At 40.6% G+C, this 25420-nt stretch overlaps 1 long non-coding RNA gene across 1 annotated transcript; it reads left to right on the plus strand.

The window, feature by feature from the left end:
- The first annotated feature begins 550 nt into the window (after nt 1-550).
- Nucleotides 551-22857, plus strand: LOC132534769 (uncharacterized). The gene is made up of 5 exons (XR_009546485.1): nt 551-685; nt 1668-1834; nt 2338-2430; nt 2583-2717; nt 22357-22857. It is a non-coding gene; the product is annotated as an uncharacterized LOC132534769 (long non-coding RNA).
- Nucleotides 22858-25420: the final 2563 nt, after the last annotated feature.

Consider the following 25420-nt stretch of genomic DNA (forward strand, 5'->3'; position numbering starts at 1 on the left):
AAGAATTAATTTTCTACCTCTACATTTATTATAATATTTTGCCCATAAAGTCTTAACAAAGCTTAAGAAACAATACATTATGATGCTTAGAGTTCCTTTGTAGTGTGAATCTAGCAGATACACTCTCCCCAAAAGTGATAACAAGAAAATAAATCATTATTTTACCCATTGACATTTTTAAAGATTAGCTCTATGTTAAATACTATTCCAGACTTGAACAGACATGAATGAACAAATTATAAAAGTTTTCTCCCTCATTAAGCTTATTGTTTATTGTGAGAAAATGTGTCTCTAGCATATAAAGTGCAGAACATTCAAGATATTCTTAAGCAGCAGAGTGATATTATCTAGTTCACATTTTCCAAAAATCAGTTCATCTGACCAAGGGAAAAATACCCTGAGTGTGTGCTTAGATGTGCAAAAATAAAAGCCAGTAAGGAAGCCAATGCATTAGTCCAAGTGAGACAGGGTCATGCATTAGACTAGTGTGTTGGGGATAAAAATAGAAGAAGTTGATTGATCTTATTTTAAATCAACAGAACTTGATCGATTGGCCATGAACTGACAGAGGGAGTTTTCCAGACAAATGGATGAGAGTTTGTATTTCTGATAAGGAGTTCATTGTAGACTGAAATATTTTAAGGATTGATGAAATTGGATTCTAGTGGGAAGATCTAATGATTAGGTAAGTGTGTCCAGATATAAAAGAGAAAGACTAATGCTTTTGGTCTTAGCATCAAGCACAATCTGGTAGTTTGGAGTGTACAAAGCCAGTTGTGGACAGATACAAATTTGGTCCCTCAAGAAAGGATGAGAAATGCAGTTAATTCTACAGAGCTAACCCCAAACAGGAATAGTTTTAAAAGTATATAAGAAAAAGCATTTAGGATGCTTTGGAATTAAGTTACAACAGGGTGGACAGTAAGTACTACAGAGGCTGACTTTCCAGGGTCCCTAAACAATAGCATCTAACCTTTTTAGAATGGCAAACACTTTGTATTTATAGTGAAACACTGAGCATCTGGAGAGCTTAGTCAAGAATTTCTCAAATGAGGAGACAGAAGAACAGATTTCCCAATGTGAATTGTCAAGTCACATAACCATCAAGTTTTACTTGACTCGCTCTCTCTCTCTTCCAGAGTAAACACTAACCTCTGTAGTTGTTATACTGCTAAGACTTTTTCTTTTTTTTAATATTTATTTTATTTATTTATTCCCTTTTGTTGCCCTTGTTGTTTTATTGTTGTAGTTATTATTGTTGTTGTCGTTGTTGGATAGGACAGAGAGAAATGGAGAGAGGTGGGGAAGACAGAGAGGAGGAGAGAAAGATAGACACCTGCAGACCTGCTTCACCGCCTGTGAAGCGACTCCCCTGCAGGTGGGGAGCCAGGGTTCGAACCGGGATCCTTATGCCGGTCCTTGTGCTTTGCGCCACCTGCGCTTAACCCGCTGCGCTACAGCCCGACTCCCAAGACTTTATTTTCTATTCCATCCACTCATTGCACACCAACTCTAAGTGTTAATTCTACATCTGGCTTGTTCCTTCTTTCTGACTTGTGTATATTTCTGCAACATCACCTCAACTGAAAAAAAAAAGAAGAAAACAAAAATAATGACTGATCAGGTGTCATTCATGAAATATTTGCTGAGTACTTTCTGCTTTACAGGTCTGGCTTCAGATAAAAGACATCCCACCAATACTGACGCTCCATCCATGCCTGGCTGGTTTTGGAACATTGTCTTTGGTTTCCCAGGCTTCAGGAGCTTCACCTTTGTCTCATTTCTCACTGCCAGTAAATTTCCTGTGACTCGTTAGTCTCTAACTAGTAGGTCAGTTGAGAGAATGCTTGTTCTTCTAACCATGGAGAGACCACCTGGAGTTAATATTAATATCCAAAAATGTCAATACAATCCCTAATGCTTTAGTAACAAATAGATGTTAATTATCAATAAACATAAATTTTCAAGTGGCAGCACATTTATATTTTTATTGCTTTTGTTCTTTTTTTTGTATTATCTTTATTTATTGTATGAAACAGCCAGAAATTGAGAGGGACAGGGGTGATAGAGAGGGAGAGAGACAGAGAGATACCTGCAGCCCTGCTTCACCACTCCTGAAGCCTTCCCCCTGCAGTTCGGAACCAGGGTCCTTGTACATTGTAATATGCGCTTCTACCCAGTGTGCCACCAGCTGGCCCTGAAGAGCACATTTCTTTCTTTTTTTTTCCTTTTTTAAAATGGTATTTATTTATTATTAGATAGAGACAGAGAGAGAAGGAGACAGAGAGACACCGACATCCCTGCTTCACCACTCATGAAGCTTTCACCCTGCAGTAGGGACCAGGAGCTTGAACCCAGGTCCTTGTGCACTGTAGTGTGTGCGCTCAACCAGGTGCGCCACCACCTGGCCCCAATAGCACATTTCTAAAGGTGAGATTTAATGGAGTAAAAGGAACGTTGTATGATTTTTACTATTTTGAATTTTTCTTCAGTTCTGCATGACTCCGGGCTGACTTTTTCATTATTATCTTTTAAATTTATTATTATTACTATCATCATTGTCATCATTATTATTTCACCAGAGGAGTCCTGGAGGCTGGTTATGGAGTAGCAGTTGTCATGTTTTTGCTCTTCCCGATCGCCTAGGAAAAACAACGTAGTCATTTGGAAACTCAACAAAATATGACCGGGATCTGTTCAGACTCATCAAGCCATAGGTGAGTACAGACTTGTGTGGCTCGTGGACAGAAAGGGGGAGAGAAAGCAACTTCCTGGACTATAAGGCCAGACTCAGGGATGGCTGTGGCCAGACTGGGGGTGTGGCAGTAGGGCTCACCAGTTCCGGGTCTGAGTTAAAGAAACAGCAATTTAAAAGGAAGGAAGGAAGGAAGGAAGGGAGGGAGGGAGGAAGGAAGGAAGGAAGGAAGGAAGGAAGGAAGGAAGGAAGGAAGGAAGGAAGGAAGGAGGAAGGAAGGGAGGAAGTCAACCAAGTGGCGAGTACAGACACATGTGGCTTGAGGACCGAAAGGGGTGCATGAGTGATTCCCAGGATTAAAAACCAGCGCTCACAGGCAGCAGAGGTACCACTTCTGGATAGGACAGAGAGAAATGGAGAGAGGAGAGGGAGACAAACAGGAGGAGAGAAAGACAGACACCTGCAGACCTGCTTCACAGACTGTGAAGCGACTCCCCTGCAGGTAGGGAGCCCGGGGGCTCGAACCGGGATCCTTCCACTGGTCCTTGTGCTTTGCGCCACCTGCGCTTAACCAGCTATGCTACCGCCCTACTCCCTTTTATTTTATTTTAAAAATTTATTTATTATTTGATAAAATTGAGTGAGAAGAGGGAGGGAGAGATGGGAAGAGAGAGAGCTGCTTATCAAAATAGTTCACTCATCATCTGATTGAAGTAATATCCTGTTTTTCATGCTCCCAGAAGAATAATATTGTTTTTATGTCAAACTGAGGATGGAATTTAGACCACTGAAAAATCTTGGCAGAGTTTTCAAAAGGTGGTTGTGAAGCTTTCTTGTGTTTGTCCTTATTGCTACCAGGGCTATCAATGGAGCTCTGTGCCAGCACTGCTCAGGGGGCTTTTATTTTAATTCAGTAGGACAAAGAGGCATTGAGAGAGGGTAGGGAGAGAGAGGGCGAGAAAGATAGACACCTGCAGACCCGTTTCACTGCTTATGAAGCTTCCCGCCCATCCGTGGAGAGGACAAGGGAGGTCAAACCCGGATCCCCATGCTTAATACTACGTGTGCTTAACCAGGTGCACCACTGCCAGGCCCTCAGTCTTTCTAAGACTCAGTGTTCCGTTGGGGCTTTTATAGTCTGTCTTCTTAAATAATGAACTTCTGGATTTTTTATTGTCATTCACGTTCAGAAAAGAACAAATTATATAGGTGGTTAGAAAAAAGTTGTAGTGACATAACCTATGTCTGAAATTTGCTGACTTGTAATTAAAATCTCGCCATTATTTCCCATTAATGTGATTTCATGGATATAATTGTATATAGGATGGTTTAACAGTGCATAATTACCGCCTTCACGTAAGACCCTGTGCACTTGCTGTTTGTTTTTATACCATAAATCTGAGGTGGTTGGTACAAATACTCACTTTTAAATCTGTATTTGTAAAGCCAAGGAAGGGCCCCCTGCCCTGCTCATAAAGTATGCTCCAGGTGTAATGCTCTCAATAACAAACCCCCTCGGGCTGAAAAAGTTGGTTTTCCACTAAAATATTCTTACAAAGTTGACGTAGAAAGGGAACTATATAAAATGGGCCTTAGGAAAATATGAAAGCAAACATCTCTACTTTTAAAGTAAGAGTTGGAAATGATAACAAGCCCAATAATTATTGTAGAAGATGTTAAGATTCGGCAAGTAGGTTAATAAAGAAATATACACTCACACAAACACACGCATACATAAACATGCAGTTAAATATATACAAACCCAGAGCTTCTGTTGTCATAAAACTTTAATCAAATTATATCCCGTGATTTTACAGAGATGCATGGAAAAACAGGGATGTCTGTATTTAAGTATATTGGTAGACACATTAAATATGTATGCCACTACATTAAACAGAATGGTAATTTTTGGATTATATTTCAATAACTTTACATTGTTACAATAATCAACTTTCCAAAGGCATATTGTTTGTCCAATGAAATCAAATAAACAGAGGGAGAATTTAGTAATAATATCCTTTAGGAACTTGATAAATGTTTATCATTTTAACAAAAAAAAAAAAAAAAGGGACAAAGACATCTATTGCTTCCATAATATGTGACGCCAAGCTTTTTGCAGTAAGACTGCTACAGTGTGGTCAAAATACTTGTGCCTCCTCATTTGGCGACATTCACTATCTCATCAGAGAGACCTTCAGTTTAAAAGTTTTTTTTTTTAAAGATTTTACTTATTTATTCATGAGAAAGATAGGAAGAGAGAGAGAAAGAACCAGACATCACTCTGTTACATGTCCTGCCGGGGATTGAACTCAGGACCTCATGCTTGAGAGTCCAGTGCTTTATCCACTGCGCCACCTCCCGGACCACATCAGAGAGACATTCTTATCTGTTAGAATAGGATGCACTTAAATTACAAAAGAAGACATTCGAAAGAAATTTTCAAAGCGGTAATCATGGTGACGGTGGACTATGTATTCTAAACTATGAACTTTTAGGGTTCTGGATATAAAGAGGTTCAGCTCTATGTGTTACTTTTTTAAAATTTGACGCAGGTGTTATTGTTGTCTTTTGACCCAATCCCAAGGTAGAAATCAGCTGGTGTTGATGCTGACAAGGACACATTCTGTTACTGCTGGAGGCTTTTCTGAACTCTGTAAATTCTAGTGTTTTACCTGATGGCAAGCTTCAGAGGCTAAGTGTGTTATCTGCCGAGCAGCTGTGAACTTGCTCTTTATGAGGAGTATCTGTAGCCTGGAAAAAGCACAGAACACAGTCGAATCATTAGAAAAATATTTCTGCTGATACTTTTGACACTCAGTGAAGAGGTTGCACAGCTAGTTTTCTCTCCTTCTCACCCACTTGTTCAGTAGCTAGAGGGCCTCTCGAGCAGTGGGTACATGTGCCGTGGTGAGGACGGACTGGCTGAGTAGTTCAAGTCTATCACCAGTAAGTTGGTGAGGTGAGCAGGTCAGAACAGGATCTCAAGAGCTAAACTTCAGGGGGCTGGCAGGCAGGGCACCTGGTTAAACACACATAGTATTATGTCGAAGGAAGGACCTGTTCAAGGATCCGGGTTTGAGCCCCAGGATCACGACCTGCAGGGGGGACGCTTCAGAAGGGGTGAAGCAGTTCTGCAGGTGTCCTCTCTCTCCCTCTCTCTTTCTCTCTGCCCCCTCCTCTCTTAATTTCTTCTTGTCCTATAAAATGAAATGGAAAGAAAAAAAGCTGCCAGGAGCAGTGGATTCATAGTGCCAGCACTGAGCTCCAGCAATAAACAAAACAAACAAACAAAAAACAGAAAAAGCTAAACTTAATTCTGGAGCTCTTGTTGTGTTAAAAGTTTGCATGATCTGAATGTTATTGATTTTGGCTTATGATATTCATAGTAGCTAAACATTTTCATAAAGAACCTTCATATTATTGATTCAGGGTTTATGCTGTCTGTCTCTCTCTCACTCTCTTTTTTTTTCCCAGATTATTTTATTGGAGAAACAATGGCTTGCAGGGCAAATTGTTCAGAAAGATGTGCATTTTCTTATCTCCCCTTTGTAGGTGTCTACAAACCACTCCCAGACCTCCACTCAGGTCCTCCTCTGCCATCATGCACTGGGTGTCTGAGGCTCTCTCTACCCCTGGCACTGCCCCCTTTCCCCCAGATTCCTTTGCTTTGCTGCAATATAGCACATTCAAATTTCATCCTCTGTTTTCCCTTTCTTTGTTTGTTTAGATAAAGACATGATATTGTCTGGTATGCATTCTTCCCTATTTCATGTTTATCTCGCTTTAGTTTTCTTTCAAGCTCCATCTAAAAAGAGGTAACAAAGATTTCATCATTCCTTACACGTATCCGTCCACGGACATCTAGATTGGCACCAGGTTTGGGCTATAACAGATCGTGCAGACATCTAAGTAGATGAGCAGGGATCTCTTCTGACAAGTAGTGTCGCGTTCCATGGGTAAATCCTAAGAGATTAGATCATAGGGTAGATTTTTCTACCCTACTTTCTAGTGTTCTGAGAAGTCTCTAGACTGTTTCCCACATAGGGTCGGACCAGACTGCGTTCTCAGCAGCGTGTGAGAAGGAGCCTCTGTCTGCACATGACTGCCAACACTTGCTGCTTCTGCCCTTTCTCGTGGAGGACATGCTCACAGGCGTGAAGTGCTGCCGCCCAGTGTCTGTACATTTATCTGATAGCTGCAGACTTTCAGCAGTTTCCACCTGTCTGCCGTTAGTTCATTTGGATCTCTTCGTTGGTGAGGACCTGTCCATGTCCTCTTCTTGTGTGTGAATGGGTTTGTGTGTGTGTTTGTTGCTGAGTACTGTGAGTTAGTTATTTCCTTGGGTTACTGACCTTTTGTCGCATATATGACATGAGAAGAGCTTCTCCCATTCCAGTGGGCATTCACTCAGGATGCATAGAGTGAATGAAGATCTTCTTAGGCAAAGACTATGTATTTTGTATTTTATTTTTATATTGCAGAATTACATGTCGACAGGAGTTTGAATCCACACCATTCCCACCACCAGAGTTCTGAATCTCCCCTCTCCCCACTGCAATCACCACAGTTCCCCTGAAGTTGTAGACATGGGCCAACCGTCTTCTCTACAACTCTCTGTCCACATTAATACATAGTCGCCCCTTCTTTTTCTGATTCAGTCCTCTTCCTCACTAAGCCACTCCTGACATCATAGCTACCTCCATATGTCCCTCTCCTTTTTCTTCTCTCTGTCTGGGTGCTGATGGAGCTGGAGTGCAGAGCCCTCTTCTCTTCATTCTATCACTTCTCCCGCACCGGGAGTATGGACCAAGGTTGTTTAGAGGAAGCAGAAGATAGGAGTTCTGGTTTCTGTAATTGCTTCTCTGCTGGATGTTAGCATTGGCAGGCAGGTCGATCGATACCCCCAGCCTGTTTCTATCTTTCCCTAGTGGGCCAGAGCTCTGGAGATGCGAGGGTGTGGGACACATTGGTGAGGTCGTCTGCCCAGAGAAGTTGGGATGGGACCATGGTAGCATCTGTAACTTGGTGTCTGGAAGGTGGCATGACCTAAGTTGAGACAAAATGGTTAATAAACAGGAACCAAAAAGTAGCATTATACCAGATGAGAGTAGGGGTCTTAGGGTAGAAGAAAGCTAGGAAATCCATTTTAGGCATGTTCCTGGGGGCCATACAACTATGGTCATTTCGCTTGAGTTTGGTAACCAGCCTGAGGTTGGATAAAAATATTGTCTGAGAGACTAGTGTCAGAGTAGAGAAAAGGGCTAGAAAATAGGGTAGGGAGTAGTTCCTGTTGTTTAAAAGAAAAAGTCTGTGGCTAAAATGAACTATTTGCCTCCATCCACCTGCTCCAGGGCCCAGATGTAAATGTACATTGATATTTAGCGCCAGAGCCTGTGTGACCTCTGAGTCCCTGTTGGTCTGAGCTTGTAGCTCATGGTCACATCTGAGGAACGAGGAATGTGGCAGGCTGCTCTCACTTCAGGAGCCGTCTTTCTCGAGTGGCAGGGCAGGATATCCCGAGCCTCCCTTCGGTGATTGAACTATATTTTTGAAGAAGAGAAAGATTTTCAAGTTATAGCTCCCTTTTTTGTTTCTGGATTAACTATTCTCTCACTCCTATTCTATGGCATCTCCTAAACTTAACCATATTCCTGTAAAATCTAAAGTGAATAGTTATAAAATTGAAAGGCAAATGCAGGATTTTAGATGATTGAACAATTAAAGTCCAGGTGTAAATTTAATAAGTCATTTTATCATATCATTTACAACTGCTGAATCATCTGTAGTGTGTTATCACTTTGGCAGAGAAATCTTGAAAAAAAGCACTAGATATGTTTTCCTTGTATTTCTTTCAGTTTCTGAAATCTAGCAGACTGCCCAGCTGAAAGCAAAGCTCAATACCGTTTAATTAATTGGTGTACCACAGACTTAAAAGCATCTCTCTCAGTGATTACTTAATTTTTAGTGAATATCAGAGAATATTAATTAAGATACATAAGAACTAGTGTTGCCATAAAAATTTTATTTGAAATTCTGAGTAGACTTAAGTGGGGTATTAGCAAAAAATCAGAATAAACATTTAATGTCTAGGATGTTTCTGATCTCTTAGCAGTCATATATTAGACCACTGAGAATATTCTGTACAATCAGTCATCCAAGTTTTCAAAGTCCTTATCAATGTCATACACACACACACACACACACACACACACAGGAGTTGTTGTATTTATGTTCTTAGTGTTCTGTATTTTATCATAGGTGGTTACTTTATTTTTAGTGTCATTTCTTTTTTTGATTAAATGCACTATTTTTATTCATGACTGTAAAGTCCCATGTATATTTCTCAGGTTATTTATTTTTATTTTAATTTACTTCACAAACAGTTAAAATAAACAAAAAATTAGATGAGGGGCAGGGTAGGCAGCATATTGTTTATGCAAAGAGACTCCCATGCCTGAGGTTCCATAGTCTCAGCTTCAGTTCCCTACTCCTCCACAATTCAGAGCAGATCAGTGTTCTGGTTAAAAATTAAATTAAATTAAAAAAGAAAAAAAATGGGGAGTTGGGTGGTAGCACAGTGGGGTGAGCGCACATGGCACAAAGCGCAAGGACCAGTGGAAGGATCCCAGTTTGAGCCCCCGGCTCCCCACCTGCAGGGGAGTCGCTTCACAGGCGGTGAAGCAGGTCTGCAGGTGTCTGTCTTTCTCTCCCCCTCTCTGTCTTCCCCTACTCTCTCCATTTCTCTCTGTCCTATACAACGACGACGACACCCATAATGACTATAACAATAATAACTGCAACAATAAAACAACAAGGGCAACAAAAGGGAATAAATAAATAAATACATACATGTTAAAAAAAGAAAAAAATTGAAAACAAATTAGATCAGATTGTGTCTACTAGATGACAATGTGGGTGCAATCTCTCTGGTAGCTGAACTCTATACTTAAACAAAATGCTTCTTATGAATGTATTCTGATCGTTCGGGGGCCAAAACAAACAGAAAAATCTATGTGATATTTTTAAAAATGGCCTCATACTTTCGCTTTTAAATAATTTCATTATTTGACTGTTGTAGGTCATGACTGTTGCTGTAGCCTCTGTAATTTTAGTTTCAGTTTATGTTTTTCCAAATTTATGTTCAGATATGAATTGCCCTTTTGTTAGCCCCAAATGTCACTACAGTTTGTTGTGCGTTCTTTGAATTTTAGCCTCAGATAGCATTAAGTTCCCTAATAAGTAAGAAATGTATTAACATTGAAATGTTTAGTTTACTAAAAAAGAAAAATGTATAGAATTAAACTTAATTTACAATACTATAGAAACATTTCATGTCTTATACAAATATTTATACACTTATTAAATAAATAGCTGGTTTTATATATATATATAGATATATATATATCTATATATATATATATCTTAATCATTAAAAATCATAAAAACTGAAGTCAGGTGTACCTTGCTTGATAGAGCTCATCTTTCCTTCTATCTTCCTTTCTTGTTTTTTCTTTTTTCTTTTTTTTTTTTTTTAGTGGCAGATCATCCAGCAAATGGAAAAATAAATAACCTATAGAGATATGTTGTATGACCTCTATTTCTATGTCTTTCTCTTTCTCTCATCATATGTGGTTGAAAGAGAAAACATAATGGGACTGGATAGTAACTAATGGTAGGCTTGCTGAATATTTATTTTAGTTTGATGTCAATATTTGTTTTAGTTTGAAAGTATAAAGAATTTTCCCTAATGTCATAGTCAGGGCCAAAGGTCCACCAACCTACACCAAGTTCCAGATATCCTGCCAACTACACCAAATACAAGGCCAGGGGTCAGGCCAAAGAGCAGGCCTGAGAGAGAATGGTCTGGGAGAGGTAAGGTCCCCAGCATGTGACACTTTCACTGGAGAAGACTGAGAGAGAGAGAGGGAGAGAGAGAGAGAGAGAGAGAGACAGAGAGAGGGAGAGAGAGGGGGAGAGAGAGAGGGAGAGAGAGGGGGAGAGACAGAGGGAGGGAGAGAGAGAAAGAGAGGGAGAGAGAGGGAGAGGGAGAGAGAGAGGGAGAGAGAAAGAGAGGGAGACAGAGAGAGGGAGAGAGAGAGGGAGACAGAGAAAGGGAGAGAGAGAGGGAGACAGAGAGAGGGAGAGAGAGAGAGGGAGAGAGAGAGGGAGACAGAGAGAGGGAGAGAGAGAGGGAGACAGAGAGAGGGAGAGAGAGGGAGAGAGGGGGAGAGAGAGAGAGGGAGGGAGAGGGAGAGGGAGAGGGAGAGAGGGAGAGAGAGGGAGAGAGGGGGAGAGAGAGAGAGGGAGGGAGAGGGAGAGAGAGAGAGGGAGAGAGAGAGAGGGAGACAGAGAGAGGGAGAGAGAGAGGGAGGGAGAGGAAGAGGGAGAGGGAGAAAGAGAGAGAGGGAGAGAGAGAGAAAGAGAGAGGAAGAGAGAGAGACAGAGACAGAGAGAGGGACAGAGAGAGAGGGAGAGAGAGGGATAGAGAGAGGGAGAGAGAAAGAGAGAGGGAGAGAGAAAGAGGGAGAGGAGAGGGAGAGGGAGAGAGAGAGAAAGAGGGAGAGAGAGAGGGAGAGAGAGAGGGAGGGAGAGAGGGAGAAAGAGAGAGAGAGGACCTCTGCTTCTGCTCTCTCTAGCCTCCCACTTTCTCTGCCTTTTCAACAAACTGTATACATTACTTCAATTAGTATCAGGGCACAACAGATTAACATCACAGCAATCAGCATCAGGTGCAAAAGTGTTGTGTGCATAACCTGGGCAAAAGTCATCAGTCATTCATTCAGTAGTCACTATTACTGACTGCCACCTTAGACCGTGTGTCAGTGGCTACTGCATAGTCAGGCTGGGTGTATCATGACATCACTGACCAGATCTGTACAGTGTGTAAAGCCTGCTGAGGGGTGAAACAGAGTTAAGAGCTGAAAATAGTGGTCCCATTACTTAGATTAGGTCCTAGATAAGACTTTTGGCTGATACCTACACATCAAATATACGGTTAAGTATATAGATCCTATGGTGTAAACCGGGACTGGTAGCTCTTATAGATAGCCTTGCAAGAACAAAGAGATGATACTTAAATATATATATATTGCAAATGTTGAAAACAAGGAATCACTTGCCTGGGAAATGGAACTTCACCCAATGGAACTTCTATTTTACCTTATGTTAGGACTGAGGTCAAGTTCTTGAGATCCCATGAATAGCTCCAGGAGAAACATGAAGGAACAATGGAGTCACATGGTGCTATCTCTCACTGCTTACTTCTCTCCCTCTCTCTCCCTCTCTGTCTTTGAAATTAAAGAAAACAAAGAATCACATATGTGCATGACCCCATGAACCCTTGATGGATCTCTCTCTCTCTGTCTCTCTTTCTCTCTCTCTCTCTCTCTCTCTCTCTCTCTCACACACACACACACACACACACACACACACACACACACACACTTGCATTGCTGATAATAATCTTAAATATGCATGAGTTTTTTTGAGCCAATATTTTAGCCAGTATCAAAGGTCCTGATCCTCTCAAATGCAACTCTGTGAGGTAGTTGGTAGTTGTTTGTGATCAGATTGCTTTAAACTGTTTTTTTTATAATTTATTTCTTTATTGGGGAATTAATGTTTTACATTCAACAGTCTGTACATGCATAACATTCCCCAGATTCCCATTTAACAATACACCATAAAAGTCCTGGACCAGATGGTTTTACAAATGAATTCTACAAAACCTTCAAAGAAGAACTAATACCTCTACTTTTAAAAGTCTTCCAGAAGACTGAAGACACTGGAATACTCCCTGCCAGCTTCTATGAAGCCAACATCACCCTGATACCAAAAGCAGACAAGGACACAACCAAAAAAGAAAACTACAGACCAATATCTCTGATGAACATAGATGCGAAAATATTGAACAAAATTCTAGCCAACCGGATACAGCAGTATATCAAAAAGATTGTTCATCATGACCAAGTGGGGTTTATCCCAGGCATGCAAGGTTGGTTTAATATACGTAAATCAATCAATGTGATCCACCACATCAACAAAAGCAAGACCAAAAACCACATGGTCATATCAATAGATGCAGAGAAAGCCTTTGACAAAATACAACATCCCTTTATGATCAAAACACTACAAAAAATGGAAATAGATGGAAAATTCCTGAAGATAGTGGAGTCTATATATAGCAAACCTACAGCCAACATCATACTCAATGGTGAAAAACTGGAAGCATTTCCACTCACATCAGGTACTAGACAGGGCTGCCCACTATCACCATTACTATTCAACATAGTGTTGGAAGTTCTTGCCATAGCAATCAGGCAGGAGCAAGGAATTAAAGGCATACAGACTGGAAGAGAAGAAGTCAAACTGTCCTTATTTGCAGATGACATGATAGTATACATGGAAAAACCTAAGGAATCCAGCAAGAAGCTTTTGGAAATCATCAGGCAATACAGGAAGGTGTCAGGCTATAAAATTAACATTCAAAAGTCAGTGGCATTCCTCTATGCAAACACTAAGTTAGAAGAAATTGAAATCCAGAAATCAGTTCCTTTTTCTATAGCAACAAAAACAACAAAATATCTAGGAGTAAACCTAACCGAAGAAGTGAAAGACTTGTATACTGAAAATTATGAGTCACTACTCAAGGAAATTGAAAAAGACACAAAGAAGTGGAAAGATATTCCATGTTCATGGGTTGGAAGAATTAACATCATCAAAATGAATATATTACCCAGAGTCATCTACAAATTAATGCTATCCCCATCAAGATCCCAAGCACATTTTTTAGGAGAATAGAACAAATGCTACAAATGTTTATCTGGAACCAGAAAAGACCTAGAATTGCCAAAACAATCTTGAGAAAAAAAGAACAGAACCGGAGGCCTCACACTCCCAGATCTCAAACTGTATTATAGGGCCATTGTCATCAAAACTGCTTGGTACTGGAACATGAACAGACACACTGACCAGTGGAATAGAATTGAGAGCCCAGAAATGAGGCCCCACACGTATGGACATCTAATCTTTGACAAAGGGGCCCAGACTATTACATGGGGAAAGCAGAGTCTCTTCAACAAATGGTGTTGGAAACAATGGGTTGAAACATGCAGAAGAATGAAACTGAACCACTGTATTTCACCAAATACAAAAGTAAATTCCAAGTGGATCAAGGACTTGGATGTTAAACTATTTTTTATTTTTTTAATCTGTGACTTTTCTTCTGGAAAGTGCAAATCTGTTCATGCACATTTTTTTCCCTAACAGTAATAAAAGGATTTGATTAGAAGTTAGTCACTCCTCTTATTCACTGAAGCAATGTATTTGATTTTTAAAATATTTTATTTTAAAGTGGAAACATCATAGCAATTGTTACTTATTTTAAGGGGAAAATGGTTATTTTATTTTTCAGGGATTTTCAAATCTTGTTGCTTTTTTCACTAACCCTATCACCTTGTTTATTTACTTATAAACTTCTAAGCTCTAGATTCTTTCTAATATGGCCCCCAAATGTAAAGCAATGTCAGGGTAGGTGTTTTCCTCAAAAAGTCTATTGTTTTATATATCATATTGGATATTATTACAGATAACTATATTAAGCCTCAAATCATTTTTGAAATTTGTTATTATCTTGATTGGCTATTGGGTAGAGATAGCCAGGAATGGAGAGAGAAGGATGAGCTAGAGAGGAAGAGAGACAGACAGACACACACCTGCAGCACCACTTTACACTCACAAAGCTTTCCCCTGCAGGGGGGACTGGAGACTTGAACCTGCAACCACAAATCCCACCACCCAGGCCCTGGCCTCAAATATCCTAGGAGGGCTTAACCCTCCTGGGGACTCACTTCTCCATGACTCTGTGGCATGAACTTGTGCAACATCCATGGAGTCAAAAATCTTCTGGAAGTCTATCAGATTGTCCTTTCATAAATATGCAAAATTTCCCCATCACCAGATTCCTATCCTTCTGCTCACTTGTAAATGAGCCCAGAGGGAAATATCTCAAAGCAATATCTTTCTGAGATTCTCATTTTTCTTTTATCAGACATTAGAACCTAATTAATTAGAGGCATGTTAATGTGCAGGTAGCTAATGTGTCACTTCCTTCCTCTCACACAGACACCCGGGGAATGTTTGCTGACTGTTATCTTTGTCATATTAATGTACTAAGTGGGTGGGTGCATGGGTGGATGGATAGGTGGATGGGTGGAGGGATGGAAGGATGGAGGGATGGAGGGATGGAGGGATGGAGGGATGGATGGATAGAGTGATGGAGGGATGGATGGAGTAATGGAGGGATGGATGGATGGATGGATGAATGGAGGGATGGAGAGATGGAGAGTTGGAGGGGTAGATGGGTAGATGGATGGATGGATGGAGGGATGTGTGGAGGTATGGAGGAATGAAGGGATGGGTGGTTGAATGGGTAGATGGGTAGATGGGTGAATGGATGGGTGGATGGATGGAGGTATGGAGGGATGGAGTGATGGAGGGATAGATGGAGTGATGGATGGATGGATGGATGGATGGTGGGATGGACGGATGGAGAGTTGGATGGGTGGACAATGGATGGAGGGATGTGTGGAGGTATAGAGGAATGAAGGGATGGGTGGTTGGATGGGTAGATGGGTGGGTGGGTGAATGGATGGGTGAATGGGTGGATGGATGGAGGGATGGAGAGATGGGTGGGTGGGTGGGTGGATGGATGGAGAATTAACTCCTCTGTCTGGAGAATCATGTGTCCTGTGATACAGATTGTGGAAATCATACCCAACTTCTAGTGAATTCTTGTCCACATATAGTGATATAAAGTTTGAAATATTTATACCTGCACTATCAGCAGACAGTGTTACAAAGACTCCATCTCTCATGAAAAGAAGAAGGCTCCTTGGAATTGATGGCTTCCTGCAGGCAAAAGTTAACTCTTTTCACCCATGTTTTTACAAGGCGGACTTGATTGGCAGAGAAATTGCATCTGTCTCAAGTGCTCTGTAATAGACAAGGAAAGACAGAAAGGCACCCTAGCTCTGTTTATCACCTGCCTCTCAGAGATGGTAAAGCTGTCCAGTAAAAATACACACACACACACAGCTAGAAAGTGTGATGTGGTGAATTATGTTTTAGAAAAGAACACTCAGAAAATAATACCATCCAGGTAGCCACATGCTCTTAAGATTTTTGTCCTGTTTAGTCAGGTATCCTGTGTAAATATTCCCTGGAAATCCAGATGACTGACTGTTTGAAGGTGTCTCTGCTTAACCAGATGGGAAGAAGAAATTGATCTTGCAAGCTGAAACTCCCACACAGCTGAACCCCTTTCTCAACACTTTCTCTCATCCTAAGAAAAGCTCTCCAAGACAAAGGAATGAGAAGACACATTTGGGGGCTCGTTCCTCTCCTGCCTCAGGAACCTTAGCAATAAACAACTTTTTCTTTCCTCAAACATCCATCTCATAGTGTGATTGCAAAAAAAAGTCACTGCTAGGTATCATGTGCATTCATACATACACACATTAGGGGTGTCACACGATCTTTGACTAAAGCGCAGGGATGAAAGAATGAAAGTGGGCATCTTCCAGTACCCTGGTTCGAGCCCCCTAGTCCCCATTTGCAGAGGGGAAGCTTCAGAAGTCCTGGAACATGTGTGTGTGTGTGTGTGTGTGTGTGTGTGTGTGTGTGTGTGTGTGTGTGTGTGTTTCTCTATCTGTATAAGAAAAGAAAGCAAGCAGGAAAAAAAAGAGGGAAGGAGGGAAGCAGAGAAGAAAGGAAATTATAAAGTATTTAATTCTTTTTTTCCTGAGTCAGTTTCATAACTACTTCTTTTTTACTTTCTTTTTTCTTGTCTTTCTTTTTTCTGTCTCCAATTTTATTGGGGCTCAGTCCCTGCACTACAAATCCACTGCTCCTGGAGTCCATTTTTTCCATTTTGTTGCCCTTGTTGTTTATTGTTGTTATTATTATAAATATTGTTGTTATTGCTGTCCTGTTGTTGTGCTTTGCTCCATTTGCACTTAACCCCCTGATCTGCTGCCCGTCCCCTATTTACTTATTTATTTATTTATTTTGGATAGAGACAGGGACAAGTTGAGAGGGAAGAAATAGAGAGAGAGGAAGAGAGACAGACAGCCACCTACAGTACAGCTGTAACACTTGTGAAGCTTCCCTGTTGCAGGTGGGGACCAGGGTCTTGAGCCGGGGACCTAATGCCTGCTCCTCCCCACTACTGTTGCCCTCAGGTATTGTAGACTACTAGCATATGTGCTGCCACAGCGAGCACTGCTGTAAATTATTAGAAAGTGAATGAAATCAGCAGATAATATGCCAATCCTTTTTCCGCTGTTGACAGTAAGTACTCATTCTTATTCTAATCCCATTACTAGACTAAATTATTGTTTTTATTTAATCTCCATTTAACTATTCTATATAAGGTGACTAATGCTGGAAAATGTATTAACTAGACAGGGTTTGTTAGAAGTTTATCAAGCACTGAAGTCGGCACGGACAGATGAAGACAGCTGTACCCTAAGGTCAATGCTATGTTGGAATCTCAGTCTATTTTCATCAGTGACTTTGCCCTTTATCAGTCACTTACACTGTTTCCACATATATACTGGAAAGTATTGAATTAAACAGCTTCGAAGGTCCAATACCTTTCTACAGTTCTTGATATCTTAACTTAGTGAGATTAAAGCAAGGAGCCAGGTGGTGGTGAACACAGTAGAACACACTAGCTAATGTTCTAGAACCAGCACTAAATCTTCTGGTACCCAACTCTGGAGGGAAGATTCCCGAGAGAGATGCCATGGTGCAGAGTCTCTCCTTCCTTCTGCCTCCATATCTTTCTGTCTCACCTTCTATAAAAAACAAAATGGCCTCTAGATCGGTAGACTTGTTTGTCTTGAAACGGCTTAGAGACAGATGGGGCTTCTCACATTGCCTGGGACATCAGGAACATGACTGTCACTGAACATCACATTGCAATGAAAGGTTTCCTAGGTGCTACAGAAACATAGCTTTGGGTTGTAATACCTTACAAAAATATCTTTAAAAAGATATATACCCCCCTCAAATAATACTCTTGTGTTCAAAATAACGTATTCAGCTGCTTTGCCTCATTTTGAATGGATCTGGAAGGAACCATGTGAAGTGAGATAAGCCAAAAAAAAAAAAATAGATGAACTTGGATAATCTCACTTATCTGAGCAATGTATGAGACACGGACAGAAAGGGAAAGCACAAAGTGAAACTTGAACTGAGTTTGTATGTTGCACCAAAGCAAAGGACTCTGGGAGAGGAGGGAAGAGAGAAGTCTGCAGGGGTCTTGGGGTCTTGGTACATGATGGTATAATACCCATCTGGGTTGGGAGTGAGAATTTTTTGCAGACGCCTCTCACAGGGAAAAGAGAACTGGTGCCCATGTGTCAACAACTTCACTGTAAACCATGAACCCCGCCTCCCATAACATGTTAGAGAAGAAAAAGCTAGCCATCTCAAAGGCACAGCGTTCGCTATGTGTCTGCTCTAAGAAAGTCATTCAGGAAGGCACCGACCTTGAGTTCAACTGGAGGAAACTCTCAGAGATCTTTAGTCAGTATCCATGGGGTTTCCTCTGTTGGCTTACAAACAAGATGTTAACAGCATAATTTCCCCCAGTATTCTGACTAAATTTCCCTTGTTTATATGTCAACTTAATAATATATGTGTTGAAAGAATCGTGTTTAGTTTATATAAATGTGAATGGCCGAGCTATTTCATGACACACACTGACTTCTTTTTTGGTCAGTGTTATAATGGATAGCCTCTTAATGACCTCTTGTCATTGCAAGAAATAACACATCTTGGTGTTGTCACTTACTGAACAGTAATTAAAGTGACATAGTTCTTCTGGCATCTTTGGAATTATCAGGTTCAGTGGAACTCATAATATTCAGAAATACCACCAAAACAAAGAGCTTAAATACTGAAGGGCTGCGAATCAACATCAGAATTCACACACAGAATGTTTTAATTCTCTTACTTAGTGAGCATTATAGTTTCATCAAATTGAGAATTAGCTTTCAGTTAGAATGCCTTCTCATAGCAGAGGAAAACCAAAGGCTAGCAGCATCTCACACAGCACACCATTGAAATGAACACATTGACGGACTGTGAACCCCAAACACAGCTCACTTCAGATGCGTGGAGAGAATAAAGGCCATAGCTTCATGAACGACTTTATAATTGTAGAGAAATCATTCACGGAGTCCTGTGTGCCGTTCTGTCTTCCCTGAAAGCACTTGTCTTCAAGTCTCTAGGGCTCTCCTCAATAATGTCTCAGAATGTGCAGATGCTCTAAGGTTGAATCTCAGCGCTCTCCTTGATTCATTAATAAATCACAATCGATCCAAGCGGGAGAGACAAATTATCTTAATGATTTATTATCTCAATAAAATATGGAGATGTAGATAGATGGAAAGAAAGAGCAGGGAAATGCTCTAAAAGAGAACTAAGTGTGTAGGCTTCTCACTGGTGTAGAAAATATTATGTAATTTGATAGTATACATACAAACTGTATACATGCCTCTTCGGTGTGTGGGCATAACATATGTCAGCTCTAAAAGATTTTGCTTGCTTGTTTTCTCACATAAAAACTTGGAAAACTTCATGTACATCGTGTCAAATACATTATGGTACATGGAATATTTATCAGGTTTTACCTTAATAAGCACACCTATTTACAATTCATAAAATATAGCTCAATACAAATATTTAAAAAGAGCAAGGGATTTTTATTTAATGTACAAATAGCTTCTAAGTATGGAGAACTAGTTTCAGTTATTTACCTCTAAAAAGGCTTTTACAAGATTTTACAATTGGGACTACCTTTATAAAGGATCCAGGAAGAATCCCACTGAAATGTGGTGGTCTTCAGTGAAGGTATCACACTGACCTCCCAGGCTGTGTTGGAGTGTGGACACCAGTCCAGTCACTCCCTGACTGTATTAAGATGCCCACAACTCTATTTATTACCATAAAGTCCTGATGGTGAACTATGTTTGACAATAACTCTCCTACTACCATATATGTCTAGATGCCTTCTTCCTCACCAAGTCAAACTCAGTTTTGCTTCTAGATCTTTTCTACCCTCCACTCCTAGTCCTCACTACTGATAATGACAAGCATATTAATTGATTATAGATTGCTAATTTTTGTGGGTGGCCCTTAGGTCTTCCAACTCCCTGGCCACTGGTGGCAGAGAATGGAGGCCCAAGGAGACCCTAGCGACTAGGGAGATTGTGCGGAGAGGAAGGAAACACAGGACTCGTTTATTGGGAGTTACAAGCAAGTAGATACACCCAAAGGTTTGCGAAAGGTGAAGGTAGGTAATCATTCATCCAGACACAACACAGAGCTAAATCTTGACCAATCAAGTATTTGATCACAACTGCAAAGTTACTGTGTAAGGTCTCAGCATGTGCTCACAATATATAGGTAGGCCTTTTTCTCTAAGGGTGATTTACAAGCACGTCCAGGCAGGGGGGGCAGGGGACAGTTGAGCAAAGCCAGGACATGTTCAGTGGGTTTCAGTTGGCCATACACGGTCATTTATGGCCTTTGTTCAACGGGAATGAGGAAGCTCGTGCGGGAAGGTTCAGAGTCTGAAAAAGACCATCCATTGTAAGTTTACAAGGTCAGAAGAAGCCTGCCTACTGCCCCGCTGAGAAGGGAAAGGCTTAGGGTCATCCTGCTCAGACTCACATGGAAATAATGGCTTGGATTTCTCAGACAGTGGGCCCTTTCCATATATATATATATATATATTTTTTTTTTTTTGTCTCAAAAAAAGAGTCCACTTTTTTTTTTTTTTTATTGAAAGAGACAGACACAGAGAGGCCAAGAGAAAGAGGGAAAGGCACCACAACAGGGAGGTTTCTTTTTTTTTTTTTCCTGTCTGGTGGACACACTACCCAGGTAAACTATCTTCCTAGCCCTCCAAGTATCTATTTAATTCATCTAATGATTCTTCTCTGTCGTTAAATTATTAACATTCAAATATAGACTGCAAGACCACAGATGCTACAGTGAACTGTGGTTTGAGAGAGAAACGCATCTTCTGCTGTAGTGGGGCGAAGTGAAGGGGTCAGGGACTGTGGGTTAGGCTGGATGCACTGGGCAAGTTAAGCCTCGGGCCTGAGGCCCCACAGGCATAGGGGAGATGTGCATCTTCTCACTATAGATTTTGCTGTAGCTGTGGCTCCTTTTTGTGTTACCTGTTTCCCTTGTTAGAATATTCCCTAATTTCTAGAACTTTACTCTGCTGAATTTACAAAACCTTGTGGCAGAGACAACAAACACTGAGCTGTTCCACAAATTCTGTAATTGTCAACTAGAACACTTTTATTCACTTGTTTAAAATAACAGTAAGACAGTAGGATAAGAGGGAAACAACTCCACACAGTTCCCACCACCAGAACCCCATATCCAATCCCCTCCCCTGACAGCTTTCCTATTCTTTATCCCTCTGGGAGTATGGACTTTATCCCTCTAGGAGTATGGTCACTGTGGGATGCAGAAGGTGGGAGGTCTGGCTTCTGTCATTGCTTCCCCGCTGAACATGGGCGTTGGCAGGTGGATCCATACACCCAGTCTGCCTCTCTCTTTCCCTAGTCTGGGTAGGAGTCTGGGGAGGTGAGGTCCCAGGACACATTTTGATAAGGTCTTCTGTCCAGGTTGGTGTCGTGGTAGCATCTGCAACTTGGTGGCTGAAAAAACATTAAGCTATAAGGCCGAACAAATTGTTTAATAGTCAGGAACATAAAGGCAAGAATATAGCAGATGAGTTTGAGGGTCCAATTTTTTAATTCATGTACATAAAAGCAAAGTAGAAAAAAGTTACCTAGAGAATTGATTCAAGTCATGGTGGTAGACTTTTATGAGGGAGAGATAGAGATAGAGAGAGAGAGAGAGAGAAGAGAGAGCTCAAAAGATCATTCATTTCTCTTAAAAAGCTATTACTTCATTACCCCTCAATAATATTTTATATAACACTTCTTCAAAGGTTGTGCAGCATTTAAGATCCACCATAAACGTATGATTCATGTTCGGAATCTAAACTGTTAGGAAATACATTCCAGGTATCACACATTTAGAGAAAATCTCTAGAGAATATTTAGGTCCCTACATATTTTCACAAAGTTTCTAAATCCTAAGTATTTTGTGACAAAGCTTGAGTAGCCTAAACCGCTATAGCCTTCCTGTCTCCGTGACTGTGCATTTTTTCCTTTTGAGTCTGCTGTCCTTGGTGTGGCTCTAGGTGTATAACATCTCAATGCGTATTGTGTAGTGAGTAACCAAGTCTTTCTATTGTGAGTTACTCCGAAATAGCACATGTGCCTCATCATCCTGTCTAAACCTAGGGCATCAGACTCAGGGAAAATGCCGCAGCTCTCCAAGGTAACACACAGAATCACGAAAGGTAGCTAATTGCATGATTCAAAGATTCAAAGTGAGAGCCAAAAAGTATCAGTGAAATTTGGGATAGTCTCTTTCACTTTCCCGACCCCCACCCCCTTTCAATTATTTGCAACAAGTGAAAACAAGGGCCAGACAGAGGCATTCTTACTAAAAATGTGGTTTATAAGATATTGATAGGACTTGTGCAAAACATTTTTTTATAGAAAATTAATTTGTGACCGACACCACTGTAACAGTCTGGATGGAGATCCTTGCTCTAGTGACCTGGACCGTGGCAGGATGAACGTGACCCTTCTTCAGCTATAAGCACAAGCTAGTAATATTCTGTGTGAGGTCAACCTGAGTTTCTAACCCATCAGTTGAATGGGAAATCAGAAAAGATAATTCCTAAATTATAGATCATGAAAAAAAGTGACTGTTTTGAATCAAACTGGAACCACGGTTTTACTAAACACTCTGAAATGCTCTCGTTGCTTTCCATGTGGTGACTTACTTATTCCTCAAAGTCATCCTAAAGGAAGAACTATTTTCACCCTGAATTTAGATCAGAGTAAAAGATAGGCTAACATAAGAATAACTTGCCAATGATTTTTTCAGATTCATAAATTAGATTTCAAACCCAGCCTGTTTATCTGTACATCTCTGTCAACCCTACCATTCTATTCATATGAGAAATCATTTTGTCTTTGTTTTTACACTCTCATTTGAAAATAGTCTTAATTTTAATCAGTTCCAAAAATCAGATGACATTGTTAATGACTATTCAAAAATGTGGTACTATTCCTTCATACTCATCAGATTTAAAATCATTTGCATTTTGAAGTATACATTTATTACAATTACAGATGAATGCTTTCTAAAATTTTGAAATGAACTTTTGTTATTCAACAATGGAAAATATAACTAAATTCACTGATCAGAATTTGATAAAATCTAATTGTCTCACTTAGTAACCAAGCAATCCTATATCAGTGCCAACATTTGTAGCGGGGTTGGGTCAGGTTAAGCATCCTGTGATATTTATTCCACCAGTAGAAGTGAAAAATTGAATGATGCTGACCTTAAATTCATCAGTTAAATATATGTCAAGTCTTGCTATGCTCTTTACATGGAATAATGCTTCATTTAACCTTCAGAAAATTCTAGGGAGGTAGACACAAGGACTATTTTCTTAATCTGGAAGGTAACTGTCGTTGAAAAAAGGTGTATGAATTGCTCAAGGTAAAAAAACCTGGCATCCTAACCCTAACCCTGTAAAATTAATTCCCTAGTGTGCTACATGCTCTGCATCCTCTTGCCTGATATCTCCTTCTCTGGTCTAATAAGAGTAAGAAATGTTATTTTAAAATTTTTACCTATTTCCTATTGGATAGAGAAAGACAGAAATTGAGAAGAGAGGAAGAGATAGAGAGTCAGAGACACCTGCAGCCCTGCTGTGCCCTCATGTAGCTTTTCCCCCTGCAGGTGGGGTCCAGGGGTTTGAACCCGGGTCCTTGTGCCCTGTAATGTGAGTGCTTAACCAGGTGTGCCACCTCCTGGGCCCAGAGCTATTATTTATAAGAAATTTCTGATTTGATATCTTGTGTAGTGCTATTCATGTACAAAATTACTAATTCCTATAATTACCCTGAAAGTTGTAGAAAACATTTTATTTATTTATTTATTTATTTATTTTCTCTTTGGTTGCCCTTGTTTTTTTTATTATTTTATTTTTGTGGGAGTTATTGTTGTTGTTATTGATGTCGTTGTTGGATAGGACAGAGAGAAATGGAGAGAGGAGGGGAAGACAGAGAGGGGGAGAGAAAGACAGACACCTGCAGACCTGCTTCACCTGCAGACCTGCTTCACAGAAGCGAGTCCCCTGCAGGTGGGGAGCCAGGGGCTCAAACCGGGATCCTTCTGCAGGTCCTTGCGCTTTGCGCCACGTGCGCTTAACCCGCTGAGATACCACCATACTCCTGAAAACATTTTTTTTTAAATGTGTAATTTACCAAGACTAAATAGTTAGCATGTGGCAGTACTCCTACATATATGTAAATATTATATGCAAGGGCTATTTATACACGTATGTCAAGTAGTTATGATTCAGTGCATACAGTAACACAGGAACCAATATCAATATAAACAAAGCTATTATACTGCTATTGTGTTGAGCTATTATACTGCTATTATACTGCTATTGCTATTCCTTTCCCCAGTCAAGGTGATTTAAGTTTGGGGCCAGGTGTTGGCACACCCGGCTGAGCTCTCATGGAATCATACACTAAGATCCAGGTTTGGGGCCAGTTGGTGGGTAAGTGCCTGTATCTCTATGCACAAGGACAGACCCAGGTTCAAGCCCCCAGTCCCCACCTGCAGGGGGAAAGCTTTACAAGTGGTGAAGCAGTGCTGAAGATCTCTCTCTCTTTCTCTCTCTCTCTCTCTCTCTTTCCCTTCCTCTCTGTAATCCCTATCAATTTCTCTCTGTTCTATCAAATAAAATGAATAAAATTTGATTTTTTTTCTCTAAAAAAGCAAAGATCCAGGTTGAAGTCTCCAGTCCTCACTTGCAGGGGAGAAGCAGTGCTGTGGGATGTCTCTCTCCTTCTCTCTCTCTCCCCTCCCCCTTTCCTCTGCATTTCTCTCTTTCTCTTTCCAATCAGTAAATACATATTTTAAGAAACAATGAAAATCAAACGATTCAACTCCACTTGTTTATTATTTTTATTCAGTGTGTACTCATATACTGGTCAGTCATCCCACAGTAGGAGTCTCATCTCCTCACATCTGTATTTAAATGGAGGCTCACAGTGAAACCCCAGACAGTTGTTTTTTTATTCCATATTCCAGTCTGTGTTTTGGGTTATAGACAGCTTTTTTCATTTTGGCAACCCAAGTTGTAAAGACTCTTGGGGCAATGATTGTGTCTCTGAGGCCTTATGATGCATTGTGCTTAACTCAAATCCTGCCTGCAGAGTATGCTAACCCTGCGTGTTCAGCCAAAGTGGCCTGAGCTTGTAGGGAGCTAATTGAGTGAGGAAATGCCTCCTCATCTCAGAAAGAGTTAAAATGACCAGTGCCTGAGCTTCCCCACAGATCTCCCTCCCCTCATAGCTGGGAAGTCAATGATAGATTGTATTCTGTTTAATTGTCACAGATCTTGCTCATTTAAACCTGAATCTTAAAAGCAGTTTAGCTTAAGTAAAATCAAATCCTCCTGACATGCCTTTGAGCATTTTTGAGGCTTAATGATGCCTAGCACAGCAGTGTAATTAACAGTACCCATGA

The sequence above is a fragment of the Erinaceus europaeus genome, chromosome 19 (genome assembly GCF_950295315.1).
Source record: "Erinaceus europaeus chromosome 19, mEriEur2.1, whole genome shotgun sequence".
NCBI lineage: Eukaryota > Metazoa > Chordata > Mammalia > Eulipotyphla > Erinaceidae > Erinaceus > Erinaceus europaeus.